The sequence below is a fragment of the Hemiscyllium ocellatum genome, chromosome 4 (genome assembly GCF_020745735.1).
Source record: "Hemiscyllium ocellatum isolate sHemOce1 chromosome 4, sHemOce1.pat.X.cur, whole genome shotgun sequence".
Taxonomy (NCBI): Eukaryota; Metazoa; Chordata; class Chondrichthyes; order Orectolobiformes; family Hemiscylliidae; genus Hemiscyllium; species Hemiscyllium ocellatum.
The window spans coordinates 109,730,202-109,747,856 of record NC_083404.1 but is presented as its reverse complement, the minus strand read 5'-3'; the positions used below and the strand labels follow the sequence as shown (position 1 = coordinate 109,747,856).

The following is a 17,655-nucleotide window of genomic DNA, read 5'->3' as shown; positions in this document are numbered from 1 at the left end:
GTCATTTCAGACCCAGGTCATTTCTGCAGGAGTTACTCAGGGTAATGAATAAAGCCCAGCTATCTTCATCTGCTTCATCAATGGCTTTCCCTCGATCATAAGGTCAGAAATGAGGCTGTTCACCAATAATTGTACAATGTTCAGCACACTTTTGACTCCATGTGCAAATGCAACAAAATTTGGACAACATTCAGTCTTGGGATGACAAGTGGCAAGTAACATTCACGCCATACAGATGCCAGGCAATGAACATCATGAATAAGAGACAATCTAACCACTGCCACTTGACATTCAATGGCTTTACTATCACTGAATCCCCAAATATTAATATCCTGGGGGGTACCATTGACCAGAAATTCAAGTGGATTTGTCATATAAACAGTAGAACATTCCAAAGTGCTTCACACAACTGTCAGAAAGCAACATTTGACACCAGGGAACTGAGGATATGAGGCAGATGACTAAAAGGCTTGACCAAAGTATGATGGCTTGAGGAACATCTTAAAGGAAGAGAGAGGAATAAATGAGTTTAGGAGGGCATTCGAGCTCTGGGACCAGGCAGCTGAAAGTATGACCACCAACGGGGGAACAACAGAAATTGGACGGTGCACAAGAGGCTGAATTGGAGGATCACGGAGATCTCGGAGAGTTGGAGATGCGAAAGATTAGAGACATTGGCAGATTTACAGCAGCCACAGGAGGCTATTGATATTGGGTGAGTTGTAGAGGATTACAGAGGTTGGAAGAGTTGTAGAGGTTGGAGGAAGTTACAAAGAAAGGGAAGGTTGTAGGGGCTGGAGAAGGTTTTAGAGATAGGGAGGAGTGTAGGGGCTGGAGGAAGTGACATAGCTAGAAATGGAGGGGCTGGAGATGGTTACAGAGACAGGGTGGACGACAGGGGCTGGGGGAGGTGACAGAGATAGAGATGTGGTAAAACCACGGACAAATTTGGAAATGGGGATGAGAATTTTTTAAATTGAGAATGAAGAAGAACAAAAGATGCATGGTAGTACAGGAAACTGGTATTAGATTAGGTAGTGCGTGTGGAGATAAACACAGGTTCAATGAGCCAAATGGCCTGTGGTGATTTTAAAGGAAAGGTTTATTGGTTTTCAATGAGAAATGCTCTTTCTCTTTTTGAACCTTGACATTTCCTCAGTAGTATTGCGTACAATTCTGGTCTCCTTCCTATCGGAAGAATGATGTAAAATTTTAAAGTGTTCAAAAAAGATTTATAAGGATGTTGCCAGGGTTGGAGAATTTGAGTTACAGGGGGAGGCTGAACAGGCTGGGGCTGTTTTCTCTGGAGCGTCAGAGGCTGAGGGGTGGCCTTATAGAGGTTTCTAAAATCATGACGGCCATGGATAGGATAAACAGACAAGGTCTTTCCCCTGGTGGGGGAGTCCAGACTAGAGGACATAGGGTTAGGGTGAGAGGAGAAAGATATAAAAGGGACCTAAGAGGCAACTTTTTCACACAGAGGCTGGTACTTGTCTGGAATGAGCTGTCAGAGAAAGTGGGAGAGGCTGGTACAACATTTAAAAGGCATATGCATGGGTATTTGAATAGGAAAGGTTTGGAGGGATATGGGCTGTGTGCTGGCAAATGGGACTAGATTAGATTGGGATCTCTGAGCGGCATGGACGAGTTGGATGGAAAGGTCTGCTTCCGTGCTGTACATCACTATGACTATAACTATATAAACACGGTGGCTACAAAAGTAAGTCTGAGGCTAGGAATACTGTGGCAAATATCTCACTTCATGATTCCCCAAAACCTTTCCAACATCCACATGGTGCCAGTCAGGAGTGTGATGGAATACTCCCCACTCGCCTGGATGTGTGCAGCTCCAACAACCCTCATGAAGCTTGACACCATCCAGGACAAAGCAGCCCACTTAATTGGCACTACATCCACAAGCATCCACTCCCTCCACCACCGAAGCTTAGTAGCAGCAATGTGTACTATTTACAAGATGCACTGTAGAAACTCACCAAAGACCCTCAGGTGGCATCTTCCAAACCCCTAGATGATCAAGGGGAGCACATACATGGGAACACCACCACCTTCAAGTCCTCCTCCAAGCTACTCACCATCCTGACTCAGAAATATATCGCCACCCCTTCACTATTGCTGGGGCAAAGTCCTGAAATTCCTTCTCTAATGACATTGTGGGTTAACGTACAGCAGCAGTTCAAGAAGGCAGCTTACATCATCTTCTCAAGGACAACTAGGGATGGGTAATAAATGCTGGCCAGCCAGCAACACCCACATTCCACAAATGAATAAAAAATGTTTTCAACTTTGGTAACATTAACTGGGATCATCATGATGCAAAAGGATTACTTGTGATGGAATTTTTATAAAGTGAGTCCAGAGCAGGGTTTTGTGCCAGTATGCAGGTAATTCTAATAGAGATGGGGCAGTGCGAGACTTAATCCTAGGGAAAGAAATCAGACAAGTGATCGAAGTTTCAGTGGGTGAGCATTTTGCGGATTTTTAAGATATTTTTTACAATCAACCTGTTCAGAGATGTTATTAGGGACAATACCACTGCACCATAAGAGGGTCCCTTTGGAGACAGTGACAGTAATTACAAGTTTAAACGTCACTATGGATAAGGTTAGTGCAGAAGTTTAGCGCTTCTGCAAGGCCAATTTCAATATCATTAGACAGGATGTGGAAAACGCAGACCAGGTGCAGTATTGACGGGTAAGTCTACATTTAGAAAGTGGGAGTCTATTAAAAAGTAGGAGAAAGTGAGGACTGCAGATGCTGGAGATCAGAGCTGAAAATGTGTTCCTGGAAAAGTGCAGCAGGTCAGGTAGCATCCAAAGAGCAGGAGAATCAACGTTTCGGGCATAAGCCCTTCTTCAGGAATGTTTATTAAAAGTAGAACTGTATAGTGAGAATTCAGGATCAGCAAGTTTTTCTAAGAGTGAAGGGCAAGAGCAACAAGTCCAAGATCAAAGGCTATCAAGAGTTTGCTAAAGGAAAAGAAGGAAGCATATGTAAGGTACAATGCATTAAAACGGGGGGGGGGGCCTTCAAAAGCATAGGGATTACAGGGAACTATCAAAAAAGAAATTGGGAGGGCAAAATACCTTTTGCAGATAACATTAAAGAAATGGCAACAAGGCATTTTAAGTATAATAAGAGTAAGAGGTTTACCAGGAAAGGCTTATTAGAGACCGAAGGGGCAATCTGTGCATGGAGCCAGAGGACATGGGTGAAGTATTAAATAAATATTTGTCACCTGTATTCAAAGGTGAGAGACATTGTAGCTGGGGATTTCAGTTGGGATGGTAAGATTCTAAACCATGTTAAGACTAACAAGGGGGAGTCATTAGATATTTTAGCAGGCATAATCGTGCATAAATCCCAGAGGATTGATAAGATATATCCCAAGCTGCAACGGGTTGCAAGGGAGAAGCTGGGGCTCTGATAGAGGTATTTAATACTTCTCTGACCACAGGTGAAGTGCCAGATGACTGGGAGATAGCTAATGTGGTTCCTTTGTGCAAGAAGGGCAGGAAGGTTAGGCCGGGTAATTACAGAAAGTTAGAGTGATGTTAGTGCCAGGGAAATTATGGAAAGAATTCTGAGAGACAGGATTAATCAACAAAGATCTTGTCTAACAAAATTGATTGAGTTTTTTTGAAAATGTGACTGAACATATTGAGGGTTGTGCAGTTGATGTGGTTTCTACTAAACTCAGTAAGGGCTTTGACAAGGTCCCACTTGAAAGGCTGTTCCAAAAAATAACAACCCATGGCATCCAATGTAAGTTGGCAAACTGGATCCAAAACTGGATTGCAAAGGGTGCTGGTGGATGGTTGTTTTCGTAATTGTGACCAACAGTGCACAGGGATTGGTGCTGGGATGCTCACTGTTTGTTATGTAGGTTAATGACTTGCATGTGAACGTAGAAGGTATGATTAGTAAGTTTGCAAAAGACATGAAAATTGGTGATATTGTTGACGGTGAAGAGAATGCTCACAGGCTATAGTGTGATATTGATCAGCTGGTAAGTTGGGAAAAACAATGGCATTGGGAACTTAATCCTGATAAGTGCGAGGTAATGCACTTTGGGAGGTCTAATAAGGGAAGGATACACACAATGAAAGGTAGGCCCCAGAATATAATGAAGAACAAGGGGACCTTAGTGCACAAGTCCATAGGTCCCTGAAGGTGTCAGCATAACTAGTGCATTGAAGAAGGCATACAGGATATGTGCTTTCATTAGACGGGACATAAAATATAGGAGCAAGGAAGTCATTTTACACCTTTATAAAATATTGGATAGGCCACAGATGAATTACTGTATGCATGATTTGGAGATGCCGGTGTTGGACTGGGGTGTACAAAGTTAAAAAATCACACAACACCAGGTTATAGTCCAACAGGTTTAATTGGAAGCACACTAGCTTTTGGAGCGACACTCCTTCATCAGGTGATTGTGTAGGGCTCAATCGTAACACAGAATTTATAGCAAATTCTGTGTTACAACTAAGTCCTCCACAATCACCTGATGAAGGAGCATCGCTCCAAAAGCTAGTGTGCTTCCAATTAAACCTGTTGGACTATAACCTGGTGTTGTGTGATTTTTAACTTACTGTAAGCAATTCTGTTCATCACATTATCAGAAGGGCCAGACTGCACTGCACAGAATACAGAGGAGATTCACCAAAATGTTGCCTGGGTTGAAAAGTCTTAGTTATGAGGAGAGACTGGATAGGCTGACTTCGTTTTCCTTAGGGCAGAAGAGGCTGAAGGGGAAGCAGATTGAGGAGTACAAAATTATGAGATGCAAGACAGAGAAGATCATGAGAATTCTATCACCATTGCAACGTGAGTAAGACCAGAGGGCACATGTTTAAGATGAGAAGTAAATGGTTTAGAAGAGTTCTGAGAAAAATAATTTTCACCCAGGGGTGGAGGCAGGTACTTCAGCACATGTAAGAAGCATCTGGATAAGTACTTAAAATGCCAGGGCATGATAGGCTATGGTCAAAGTGCAAGTAAATGGAATGAGTGTACCTTTGATGTCTGTTGGTCAGCATAGACATGATGGGTCAATGGTCCTGTTTCTATGTGGGATGACTCTCTGACTTTATGAGCCAAAATATTTAAACTGATCAATGTCAAAGTGCCTTTGACAACTAGATAGCTGTGCTGACAACTGCACTGGTTTTAGAAGAACTAAACCATGAGAAGCCATTCAAACAGGCGCCCCTGCTATTTTCTCCCCTACCTCACTCAACAGACTGGGATACATTTCACCAGGCCCTGAGGTTTTATCTACTTTTATTTCTGCCAGACTACACTGGCACCACGCCCCACCTTTTCCTCCGCTACATCGATGATTGTATTGGCGCTACTTCGTGCTCCCACGAGGAGGTTAAACAGTTCATCCACTTTACTAACACCTTCCACCCCGACCTCAAATTTACCTGGACCATCTCAGACTCATCCCTCCCCTTCTTAGACCTCTCCATTTCTATCTCGAGCGACCGACTCAATATAGACATTTACTACAAACCGACCAACTCCCACAGACAGATTAACACCTCCTCCCACCCTGCCCCCTGTAAAAACGCCATCCCATATTCCCAATTCCTTCGCCTCCGCCACATCTGCTACCAGGAGGGCCAATTCCACTACCGAACAACCCAAATGGCCCCCCTCTTCAAACACCGCAATTTCCCCTCCGATGTGTCAACAATGCTCTCCACCGCATCTCCTCCACTTACCGCACCTTTGCCCTTGAGCCCCGCCCCTCCAATCACCACCAGGACAGAATTCCACTAGTCCTCACCTTCCATCCCACCAACCTCCGGATACATCGTATCATCCTTGTCATTTCCGCCACCTCCAAACAGACCCCACCACCAGGGATATATTTCCCTCCCCACCTCTATCAGCTTTCCGGAGAGACCACTCCCTCTGGGACTCCCTCATCAGATCCCAACAACCCAACTTCCAATCCCGGCACCTTCCCCTGCAACCGCAAGAAGTGCAAAACTTGCGCCCACACCTCCCCCCTCACCTCCCTCCAAGGCCCCAATGGATCCTTCCATATCCGTCGCAAATTCACCTGCACCTCCACACACATCATTTACTGCATCCGCTGCACCCGATGTGGTCTCCTCTACATTGGGGAGACAGGCCATCTACTTGCGGAACGTTTCAGGGAACACCTCTGGGACACCCGGACCAACCAACCCAACCACCCCTTGGCTGAACATTTTAACTCCCCCTCCCATTCCACCAAGGACATGCAGGTCCTTGACCTCCTCCATCGCCACACGACGCCGGGTGGAAGAGTGACTCATCTTCCGCCTAGGAACCCTCCAACCACACAGGATGATGTAGACTTCTCCAGCTTCCTCATTTTCCCTCCCCCCCACATTATCTCAGTCCCAACCCACGGATTCAGTACCGCCCCCTTGATTTGCAATTTTCTTCCCGTCCTCTCTGCCCCCACCTCCTCTGCGGCCTATCACCCTCACCCTCACCTCCTTCCACCTATCGTATTCCCTGCGCCCCTCCCCCAAGTTCCCTCCCCCCTACCTTTTATCTCAGCCCGCTTGGCACACCAGCCTCATTCCTGAAGATGGGCTTATGCCCGAAACGTCAATTCTCCTGCTCTTCGGATGCTGCCTGGCCTGCTGTGTTTTTCCAGCAACACATTTTTTCAACTCTGGTCTCCAGCATCTGCAGTCCTCACTTTCTCCTTTCTGCTAGACTACTCAAACTCCTATGCTATTTTCTTTAAATCTCTTCCAGTCCTGAAATCCTTTAAAATATCTATGTTCATCTAATTCAAATTACCTCTGATTTTAATTATTCTACCATTGGAGATTGTTCCTTCTGTTGCATAGACCCTACTCTTTGGAATTTTGTCCTTGCAAATCTCTACACCACTATACCTCCATTTCAACTTTTCAGTCCTTAAACCCTTCCTCAATAAGAAGGATACAAAGGGATATCGAGAGATTTAGTGGGTGAGTAAAAAAAAAATTGGTAGGTGGACTATAAATGTGTGAAAATATGACTTTACTAATTTGGCAGGAAGAATAGATAAGTAAATTATTATTTAAACAGAGAATGAGGAAAACTGCAGGACAGCAGGCCATAGGTGTCTTTGTAAATGAATCCCAAAAAAAAGCACCAACTTGAACAGGTAAATATAAGCAGTTAGTATTATTTAAAATTGCACTTAAATGGCAAACACATTTTATGCTTCAAATAGAAGAACAAAACTAGAGGGGAAACCCCAAAGAAACAGGTCTTCAAAGCTCCAAATTCCAAATCTCCAGCTCCATTCCCACCCTGTACCCTGGAATCCTACAAGTGGGATTGACAGAGCAACTGTCAATCACCAGTGACCTGTTCAGCAAACTTTTCCTGATGAAGGGCTTATGCCGGAAACGTCGAATTTCCTGTTCCTTGGATGCTGCCTGACCTGCTGCGCATTTCCAGCAACACATTTTCAGAGAAGGAACCAAGTTACAAAAAGTGAATGTCATCCTTCTGTCTCTCAGGTGAGGATAGGCAGAGATGCTCTTTCAGGACAGATGGGGAAAGTTTGAAATTCTGCTGGCCACTTTCAGTCACCTAAACGTCACCTAATAGCATCCCAGTTGTTTGCCTCTTTGTATCTGTTTAGACAGGACTTGAAAGTGGTATCAGCAGTTAATATTAGCAGAGCTGCCTGAAAAGATACCCAGACAACTGTCTCATTCGCTTCCTGCCAGGAGCTTTAATCAACCCCTTTTGGAAAGTGCTTGCAGCTTTCCAAAGTTCACAACGTAAATTATATCTTCTACGTAAGGCACTGTCTAGGGGCCTTCCCAATCTCACATGTGCTCAAAACAATTTCCACAGGTGGTTTCAAGCAGAAAAATACATGAGCCTCCCCAAATCCATTCAAATAGTCTGGAGAAATTAAGCTATTAACTTGACATGAAGTTACACTCTATTCTACACTCAATTTGTTGGTAGTTAACTTGCATATTTTGTATAGAAAGTAAACAGCTGTAAATCTAATAGAAGGAATCATTAAATTTCACTTGTATGAACAATCACAAATCACTCCAGGATTGTCCTTGTGGTTTGTAGTATAACTATTTCTGCTCATGTTAATCAGAGACCTCAGTCTGACTGCCGAACCAGCTTGTAATTCAAACCCAGTGTTTGCTTTCAACTGCAAGGGTTACTTTGACTTTCCACAATGATGTAGAAAAGTGATAGTAAATCAGCACTCTATCTTGTACCTCTCCTGATTTTATTTCCATCGTTAATGTTGGATACATTAATATTTAGCTAGTCAGTTAATAAAGACATCAAGAAGCTGAGTCCTACAGTCTAAAGTTCCACATTAAATTCTCATCCAAGTAATGGTGGCAACATGAGATGCTAACATTTGTGTCAGTGCTCCTTGTCAAGGGGCCTGCGTCTGTCAGTGTCCTCGGTCAGTATTACATCATATGAGGAAGACGTAGCACTGAGGTAATGTCATGGATTACTAATCCATTGGCTCTGTGGATGTATGATACTCTGAGGACACAGGATCAGATCCCATAAAAGTAGCTGGTGTAATTTAAATTCAATTAATACATCCGATTTATGAAGCTAGTGGCAGTCATACAAGACACCATGAAACTCCTAATTATTGTAATAAGAAACCCATCATATTCACTCATGCCCTTTTTAAGGAAAGAAATCTTCTCTCCCTACCTGGTCTAGCCAGACATGGGGGCGGCAAGGTAATCGACTTGTAACTACCCTTTCAAATAGCCTAGCAAACCACAGGCAATTTGGGATGGATGATAAAAATTGACCCTGTTAGTGACATCCACATCCATGGACGCTGCTGGAAAGTACACAACTCTTGGTATCAGACAAGACTAGGGCCACTTCAGCAAATCACCTTTTTAGGCAGAGCATGATATAAAGTGACTTCGCTTCAAGGGAGGGTCAATGATTCAGTACAAGGGTCAACATCCTAATGGGAGTGGAGATTCACAAATATAGCCTGAAACATTCAGACCATTAACTGTTCCCATTTAAGAGACTGTTATATACCAATTATTATCATTCATGAAATTCATACAAAAACAGCCACGACACAGAAGAAATCATGGAAGACCATAAGACAAAGGAGCGGAAGTAAGGCTATTCGGCCCATCGAGTCCACTCCGCCATTCGATCATGGCTGATGGGCATTTCAACTCCACTTACCAGCATTCTCCCCATAGCCCTTAATTCCTTGTGACATCAAGAATTTAACAATCTCTGCCTTGAAAACATTTGGCGTCCCGGCCTCCACTGCACTCTGTGGCAATGAATTCCACAGGCCCACCACTCTCTGGCTGAAGAAATGTCTCCGCATTTCTGTTCTGAATTGACCCCTTCTAATTCTAAGGCTGTGTCCACAGGTCCTAGTCTCCTCGCCTAACGGAAACAATTTCCTAGCATCCACCCTTTCCAAGCCATGTATTGTCTTGTACATTTCTATTAAATCTCTCCTTAATCTTCTAAACTCCAATGAATACAATCCCAGGATCCTCAGCGATTCCTCATATGTTAGACCTACCATTCCAAGGATCATCCGTGTGAATCTCTGCTGGACACGCTCCAATGCCTGTATGTGCTTCCTGAGGTGGGGGGACCAAAACTGGACACCGTACTCCAAATGGGGCCTAACCAGAGCTTTATAAGGTCTCAGTAGCACATTAGTGCTTTTATATTCCAACCCTCTTGAGATAAGTGACAACATTGCATTTGCTTTCTTAATCACGGACTCAACCTGCATGTTTACCTTTAGAGAATCCTCGACTAGCACTCCCAGATCCCTTTGTACTTTGGCTTTATGAATTTTTTCACCGTAAAGAAAGTAGTCTACGCTTTTATTCTTTTTTCCAAAGTGCAAGACCTCGCATTTGCTCACGTTGAATTCCATCAGCCATTTCCTGAACCACTCTCCCAAACTGTCTAGATCCTTCTGCAGCCTCCCCACTTCCTCAGTACTACCCGCCTGTCCACCTAACTTCGTATCATCTGCAAACTTCGCTAGAATGCCCCCAGTCCCTTCATCCAGATCACTAATATATAATGTGAACAGCTGCAGCCCCAACACTGAACCCTGCGGGACACCGCTTGTCACCGGCTGCCATTCCGAAAAAGAACCTTTTATCCTAACTCTCTGCCTTCTGTCAGACAGCCAATCCTCGATCCATACCAGTAGCTCACCTCGAACACCATGGGCCCTCACCTTGCTCAGCAGCCTCCCGTGGGGCACCTTATCAAAGGCTTTTTGGAAGTCTAGACAGACCACATCCACTGGATTTCCCTGGTCTAACCTACTTGTCACCTCTTCAAAGAATTCCAACAGGTTTGTCAAACACGACCTCCCCTTACTAAAGGGAAGGGAAAAGGTTTGATGGTCATGAAAGTTCATTTCTTCTAGACATAAAAAAAATCCACTAAAGTCAATAGAATTGAAGATCTGAGAAATGTACTAAAAACAATTAATCTGATTAGTCAAAATGACCCCCAGAAATTAGGTTCTATCACAATCCAGTGGACAGTGAAGAAGGTCATATCAGAAGGTCATATTAGTGGGCGGCACGGTGGTACAGTGGTTAGCACTGTTGCCTCACAGCGCCAGAGACCCGGGTTCAATTCCCGCCTCAGGCGACTGACTGTGTGGAGTTTGCACATTCTCCCCGTGTCTGCGTGGGTTTCCTCGCAGGAAACCAGGATAGAATTTATACAGTTAATGGTAGGGCCTGGGAGTGTTGCCAAACAAAGACCTATGGGTGAAAGTGCATTATTCCTTGAAAGTGGAGTCAAAGGTAGACAATATGGGGAAGAAGGTGTGTACTGGTCAGCATATTGAGTATACGTGTAGGGATTGCCATGCTGCATCTGTAGCAGACATTGGTGGGGCTGTTTTCAGAATACTGGGTTCAATTCTGGTTTCCCAGAATGTTGTTAAACTTGAAAGGGTTCACAAAAGATTTACAAGGATGTTGGGGGACTTGGGTTTTAAGGAGTGATTTAAAAGTAACCTGAGGGACAACGTTTTCACAAGAGGGTGGCACGTGCATGGACCAAATTGCCTAAGGAAATGTGGAGGCAGATACGAATACAACGCTTAAAAGGTATCTGGATGGGTATGTGAATAGGAAGGTTTTATAGAGATATTGGCCAAATGCTGGCAAATGGGATTACATTAATTTAGGATGCCTGGTTGACGCGAATGAGTTGGACCAAAAGATTTGTTTCCATGCTGTATAAGTCTGAGTCTATCTCACTCATTTAAGTTTACATTGAACTATAAAAACATGCAATGCATATTATGTTTGCTAATTCACAATTTTAGATGTGATATTATTACATCAAATTTTTAAAATTACAAACAAAGCAAGAACATGAAATTATGTAGCACTTTTCAGGCTGCCAAACTGCCTCCGGGCATGGGGGGAGAAATGGATGTGAGTAAAAGTCAACGTGGGGAGGTCCAAAAACACAGTCAGAGGCATGTTTTCAGGAAATGGAGAGGAGGAACAGTGTCAAGAGAAAATTCTTCCATGTAAAACAAAGTATATCATTGAAAGCACAAACACCAGAAAACAAGAAGTGAAATATGGGGCTTTTATTTTCCGAAGTAACATCACAATGTCAGCAATACAAATAAGATTGTTAGTCCCTAAAGCCAGCTCTACAGGTTACTACCAACCCCCAAGTATATTTACCCATCTTTGTTCTATAATCTTTCATATTCTTCCCCAACAAAAGTCTGTCCATCTCAGACTAGAAAGCTTCAGTTGCCTCGGTTATAGCTGCTATTTGGAGATTCCACACCCTCCCTCCCCCGCAAAAAAATGACGACTAACCTTTTAAACAAAATGGGGCGGTTTGTTTCAAAATGCAAGAAATCTAAGTTGCATGTTTACGGGTACATTACTTTCAAGGTAGTTTAGTAAGATGGTGACACCTGAGCTTTAGGGAACCGAACAAGAAGCAAAACAGCCGCAAGTTTGTTACCCACACCAAGAATTGCGAATTATCCTTCAAGGCAATCTTCACACCCCCAAGCCCGTAGCCTACTTTCCAAATATTTAACAATCCGCTTATTCGCACCTTTAATTTCACTCACAGTTATTAGCAAGTGTTCAATAAAATGATTAATAATGACATCATAATTAATCCCATAGTTGAAGAAAATAGGGACACAATTAATGTTTGTTATGAGAGGCGAAGACATCAAAGTAATATCACTAGTAATCCAGACACCCACATAATACCCTAGGGACCCGGGTTCCAAACAAGAAAGCGGGGGCGATTAAATAAACTGCAGGAATGCACAGAGAGAACAGCAATATCCATAAATAGGCTGCACGCACCATAAAGTAAAATTAGCAATGTCTTTCACTATTGCGCAATAACTACATGCAGATTGTTGATGTAATACTAAAGCAGGAATGTGATTAGGAAATCTCTCTCAATTTATCAAACGGGATTGTTATGTTCTCTAATATCAAACTTCACCCAGACACAAATGCATAACTTTTCTGTCTAATCTATATAACATTTACAGCACATATGCCCACTTCAACACAACACATTCGACGATGGTGTCGTCTCTCTAAATCCCAGAACTTCGCTCTGTCAGTAAGAGTTGTTTCAAAAGGAGATGGCTTACATACTACGCATATAGTTTGAGAACGGGGTGCAATCTTAAACAATTCCCTTAAACATATATACATATAGGTATATCCAACTTTAAAGAAATGCATCAAAATGCAAGACCAATTTTAAAGAGTTATTTGTTAAAAAGTTAAAAACATGATAGATTGCAATGTAGCAATGCGAGTCGATGCTTCGTTACTTCCTGCAAAATAGGAACAGTTCGACAATTCTGCAATATTTTACAGCCACACAGAAAAAGTAGCACTATTTTTACTTCAACATGTTTCCACTTGAAGAGTAATTACGTGTCTGGCAGAAAAACATCAAAAAGCAAAATTTACCTCAAAATATTCAGCTCAAATTGATCGTTGCATTTTCTGCAGTGGAGGTTTTGTTTCTCTCTCTCTCTCTCTCTCTCACTTACTCACGTCCGCAGTGTCTTCCTCTTTATTCGGGCTTTTTTTGGGTGTCGTTGTTAAGATACAGGAACTAGTTCGATTAACCGTGCTAGCACGAACTGAGGGGGTGGGGGATTCTCTCCTGTTCTGGGGAACAGCTGAGAGCCCACCCTCGACCTAAGGTGACAGTTGCAACTCTTTACCCAAACGAAAAGGGGGGGGGGGGGAAGAGAGAGAATGAATTTAAAAAGGTTTTTTTTTGTTCCTCTAACTGTTGGGTTTCTTTCTTTGCAAGATAGTTGCGGAATCCACTCGCCCACCAACTCTTCCAAGCTTGATTACTTCACTCCCTGCAGTCTCCAAACTTTCTCTGAGTTTCCCCTGTGTTCTGATTCGTGCTTTTCTCTCCTTCTCCTGTATTTTCCGTGTGAAAGTTCAGTCTGCTGCGTCAATGCAACATGAGCAGCAAGAAACCATGACGTGGCGCACACCGCCTCATCCATCTGCATTTGGCATTGCTCATACAGTGGAGTGCACACAGCTAACACACTAGACAAGAGGCATCAGCCCCATCCCGAGTGTCCCTGAGACTTTTCCCCAGGAGTCCTGCAGCCTGGCACATACCAGGAGCAGCAATTCCTGCAGGAAGCCCGCACCCATTCCTTCTCCCAAGGCAAAGAGAAACGAGAAATATGAACTGACCTCACCTCCAGTACCTCACCCCGAGAACACGTTCCAGAGGAAGGTTTAAGGATAAAATACGGATAGCAGTAGGTTAGCAGCCAGTTTCCGAACTTGTTTAACATTCTAAACCTGTTTCAACCAGGGGGGCCAAGGAAATGTTTTACAGGGGTCAGCGACTTGGTCACCTGGAAACCTGTGGCTAAAACCTGGGACATGAAGTCACCTGTGTAAAGGCAGCATCCAGCAAACAGGAGTTAATGCATTGCCAATGGCTCACCTTCATGGTCAGACTCATCTGAAAATGCCTGATCCCCGTGAAGCCAAGCACTCAGGCCTGGATGGGAGATGGCCTGGGAATAGCAGGTTTAGTAGGGGACCGACTTGGTGTAGCCCTGATGAAGGGCTTTTGCCCGAAACGTTGATTTTGCTGCACTTTGGATGCTGCCCTGAACTGCTGTGCTCTTCCAGCACCACTAATCCAGTAGAGGTAGAGTCCCTAACCCTGGACCAAGAGGCCTGGGTTCAAGTCCTGACCGCTGCAGAGGCATGTACTGACATCACTAAACAGGTTCTCAGAAAGAAAACAAGTCGATTTGTTTTAAATGCAGGGTACTAGGATTGGGAGTTCTGAGTGAGAGGATGGGGTGCCATTGTGGGCCACAGCAGGTAGAGCAGAAATTTGGCAATATGGGGTCCTTGTGATTGGACATGGGTCTGGACCAGAGAACTATCTACTCAGTGTTGGGTTGGAGCACTGGGTATCAGCAGTGGCACCAACAAGAAAGTTAAAAATCACATAACACCAGGTTATAGTCCAACAGGTTTATTTGGAAGCACTAGCTTTCACATATTCATGAACTGAAACCTGCAACCCATTCTAAAAAATGAAAGACTTAACAGCAATCTAGGTTTGTTCAATACATTGTTTCAATTGCATAATGCTCTGATATTTTGCTATAAGTTCTGTGTCTTATGATCCTCCTGCACAACCACCTGATGAAGGAGTAGTGCTCTGAAAGCTAGTGCTTCCAGATAAACCTAATGGACTATAACCTGGGGTTGTGTGATTTTGAACTTTGTCTACCCCAGTCTAACACTGGCACCTCCACATCATGACCAACAAGAAAGGCAGTTTAAGACAAGACGAACAATAGTTGTGGAGACAGAAACAGACTTAACATTTCAAGTCCAGTATGACTCTACGTCAATTCTTTGGTTGCTGCCAGACCTCCTCAGTTTCTCCAGCATTCTCTGTGTTTATTTCAAATGACCAACATTGCACTATTTTGCCTTTATTTAAGGAAGACAGTGCTCTGATGCACAGAGTTGTTGATTGAGGGATGTTAGCAGGCAGTTCTGGTCTCCTTACCTGAGGAAGGATATATTGACTTTGGAGGCGGTGTAAAGGAGGTTCACCAGGTTGATTCTGGAGATGAGGGGGTTACCCTATGAGGAGAAGTTGAGCCGCCCGGGACTGGACTCACAAGAATTTAGAAGAATGAGAGGGGATTTTATAGAAACATATGAAAGGGATAGATAAGATAGAGGCAGGCAAGTTGTGTACGTTGGTTGGTGAGACTAGGACCAGGGGATATAGCCTCAAGATTTGTGGAAGTAGATTTAGGACAGAGATGAGAGGAACTGTTTTTCCCAGAGAGTAGTTAATCTACGAAATTCTCTGCTCAAGGAAGCAGTAGAGGCAGCTTCATTAACTATATTCAAGACACAGTTGGATGGGTTTTTGCATGGTAGAGGATTAAAGGTTATGGGGATAATGCAGGTAGGAGGAGCTGAGACGATAGACAGATCAGCCATGATCTTAATGATTGGTGGAGCAGGCTCGATGGGCCAAATGGCCTACTCCTGCTTCAATTACTACAAAACTATGAAACAAGGACCAATCCCCTTAACAGGTCGAACTAACAATGCCAATGACAGTTGAGCCTTTCAAGGTAGCTGGTGGCTGATCTGTGTGTCCTTTAGGCGAGGAGCCACCCCCATTCAGTAAAATTTTAGTGTCATCAAAGAGTACAGCCTGTGTGGAATCTCACAACTTCACATTCCTCATGTGGTTAATACCCTGTTGAGAGAATAATGGATTTTCCGTCTTCATTATACACCATAAGGGGCAAGTGATCGGCAGAGCTAAGCAATCCCACAACCAAAGGATTAGATCTAAGCTCTCCCATCCTGCCACATCCAGTCATGAATGCTGGTGGAAAATTAACAGCTCACTGGAGGCTCCACAAATATCCCCATCCTCAATGATGGAAAGCTAAGGCTGAAGCATTTGTAACAATTTTAAGCCAGAAGTGCAGAGTAGATTATCTAGGAGAAAGTGAGGACTGCAGATGCTGGAGATCAGAGTCGAGAGTGTGGTGTTGGAAAAGCACAGCAGGTCAGGCAGCATCTGAGGAGCTGGAGAATCCACATTTTGTGCATAAGCCCTTCATCTATCTTGGCCACAGCCACAGATACTAGCCTTCAGTCAATTCGATTCATTCCACGTAATATTAAGGAATGGGTTGAAACACTTCAAAAGCGATCAACCCTGACAACATTCTGGCAATAGTACTGAAGATGTGTGCTCAAGAACTTGCTGTACCCGTAGCCAACCTATTTCAGTACGGCTACAACACTGGTATCGACCCAACAATGTGGAAAATTGCCCAGGTCTTGTACACATAATGCATGACAAATCAAACCCAATCAATTACCTCCCATCAGTCTCCTCTGGATCATCAGCAGAGTAATGGAAGGTGTCATCAACAGTGCTATCAAGCAGCACCTGCTCAGTGACGCCCAGTTTAGGTTCCACATAGGGCCACTCAGCTCCTGACCTCATTTCGGCCTTGGTTCAACCATGGACGAAAGAATTCAAATCCAAGGGTGAGTTGGGAATGATCATTCCTGATATCGAGGCTGCATTTGACCAAAGACTCTGAGCAAAACTAGAATCAATGGGTATCGGGGCAAACTCTCTGCTGGTTGGAGTCGTACCGAACACACACAAAATTGGTTGTGGTTGTTGGAGGTCAGTCATCTCAGACCCAGGACTCCTCTGCAGGAGCTCCTCAGCATAATGTCCTAGGCCCAGATGTTCAGCACCATTCATGACTCCTCAGATATTGAAGCAGTCTGTGTTTGCATGCAGCAATATCTGGACAATATCCAGGCTTGGGCTGACAAGTTCCAAGTAACGTTTTTTATAGAATTCCTACAGTGTGGAAACAGGCCCATCGATCAACTAGTCCACGCTGACCCTCTGAACAGTAATCCATCCAGACCAATTCCCATACCCTATCATCCTATATCTACCCCAATTTATGCACCTAACCTACACATTCCTGAATATCATGGGCAATTTAGCATGACCAATTCACCTTTCCTGCACACCTTTGGACTGGGGGAGGAAACCAGAGCACCCAGAGGAAATCCATGCGGATACGAGGAGAATGTGCAAACTCCACACAGACAGTGGCCCAAGGCTGGAATCGAACCCTGGCACTGTGAGGCAGTAGTGCTAACCACTGAGCCACCATGCTGGCCCTAATTAAGGGCTGCAGACACAAATGCCAGGCAATGACCATCTCCAATAAGAGACAATCTAACCACCATCCTTTCACATTCAATGATGTTACTATCACCAAATCCCCTAATATCAATATCCTGGGGGTTACCATTGACCAGAAGCTGAACTGGACTTACCATATAAATACAGTGGCTACAAGAGCAGGTCAGAGCCTATGAATACTGCAGCGAGTAACTAATCTCCTGACTCCCCAAAGTCTGTCCACCATCTAAAAGACACAAGTCAGAAGTATGATAGAATACTCCCCACTTGCCTGGATGGGTGCAGGTCCAATATCAT

At 43.9% G+C, this 17,655-nt stretch overlaps 1 protein-coding gene across 3 annotated transcripts in view; it reads right to left on the bottom strand.

The window, feature by feature from the left end:
- map3k22 (mitogen-activated protein kinase kinase kinase 22) overlaps positions 1-13,533 on the bottom strand; it is a 112,646-nt gene extending 99,113 nt beyond the window's left edge. For all 3 annotated transcript variants that reach the window (XM_060823765.1, XM_060823767.1, XM_060823768.1), the window contains exon 1: positions 13,044-13,533. The gene's annotated coding sequence lies outside the window, so the exon portion shown is untranslated. The remainder of the gene's footprint in view (positions 1-13,043) is intronic.
- Between the last annotated feature and the right edge of the window lie 4,122 nt (positions 13,534-17,655).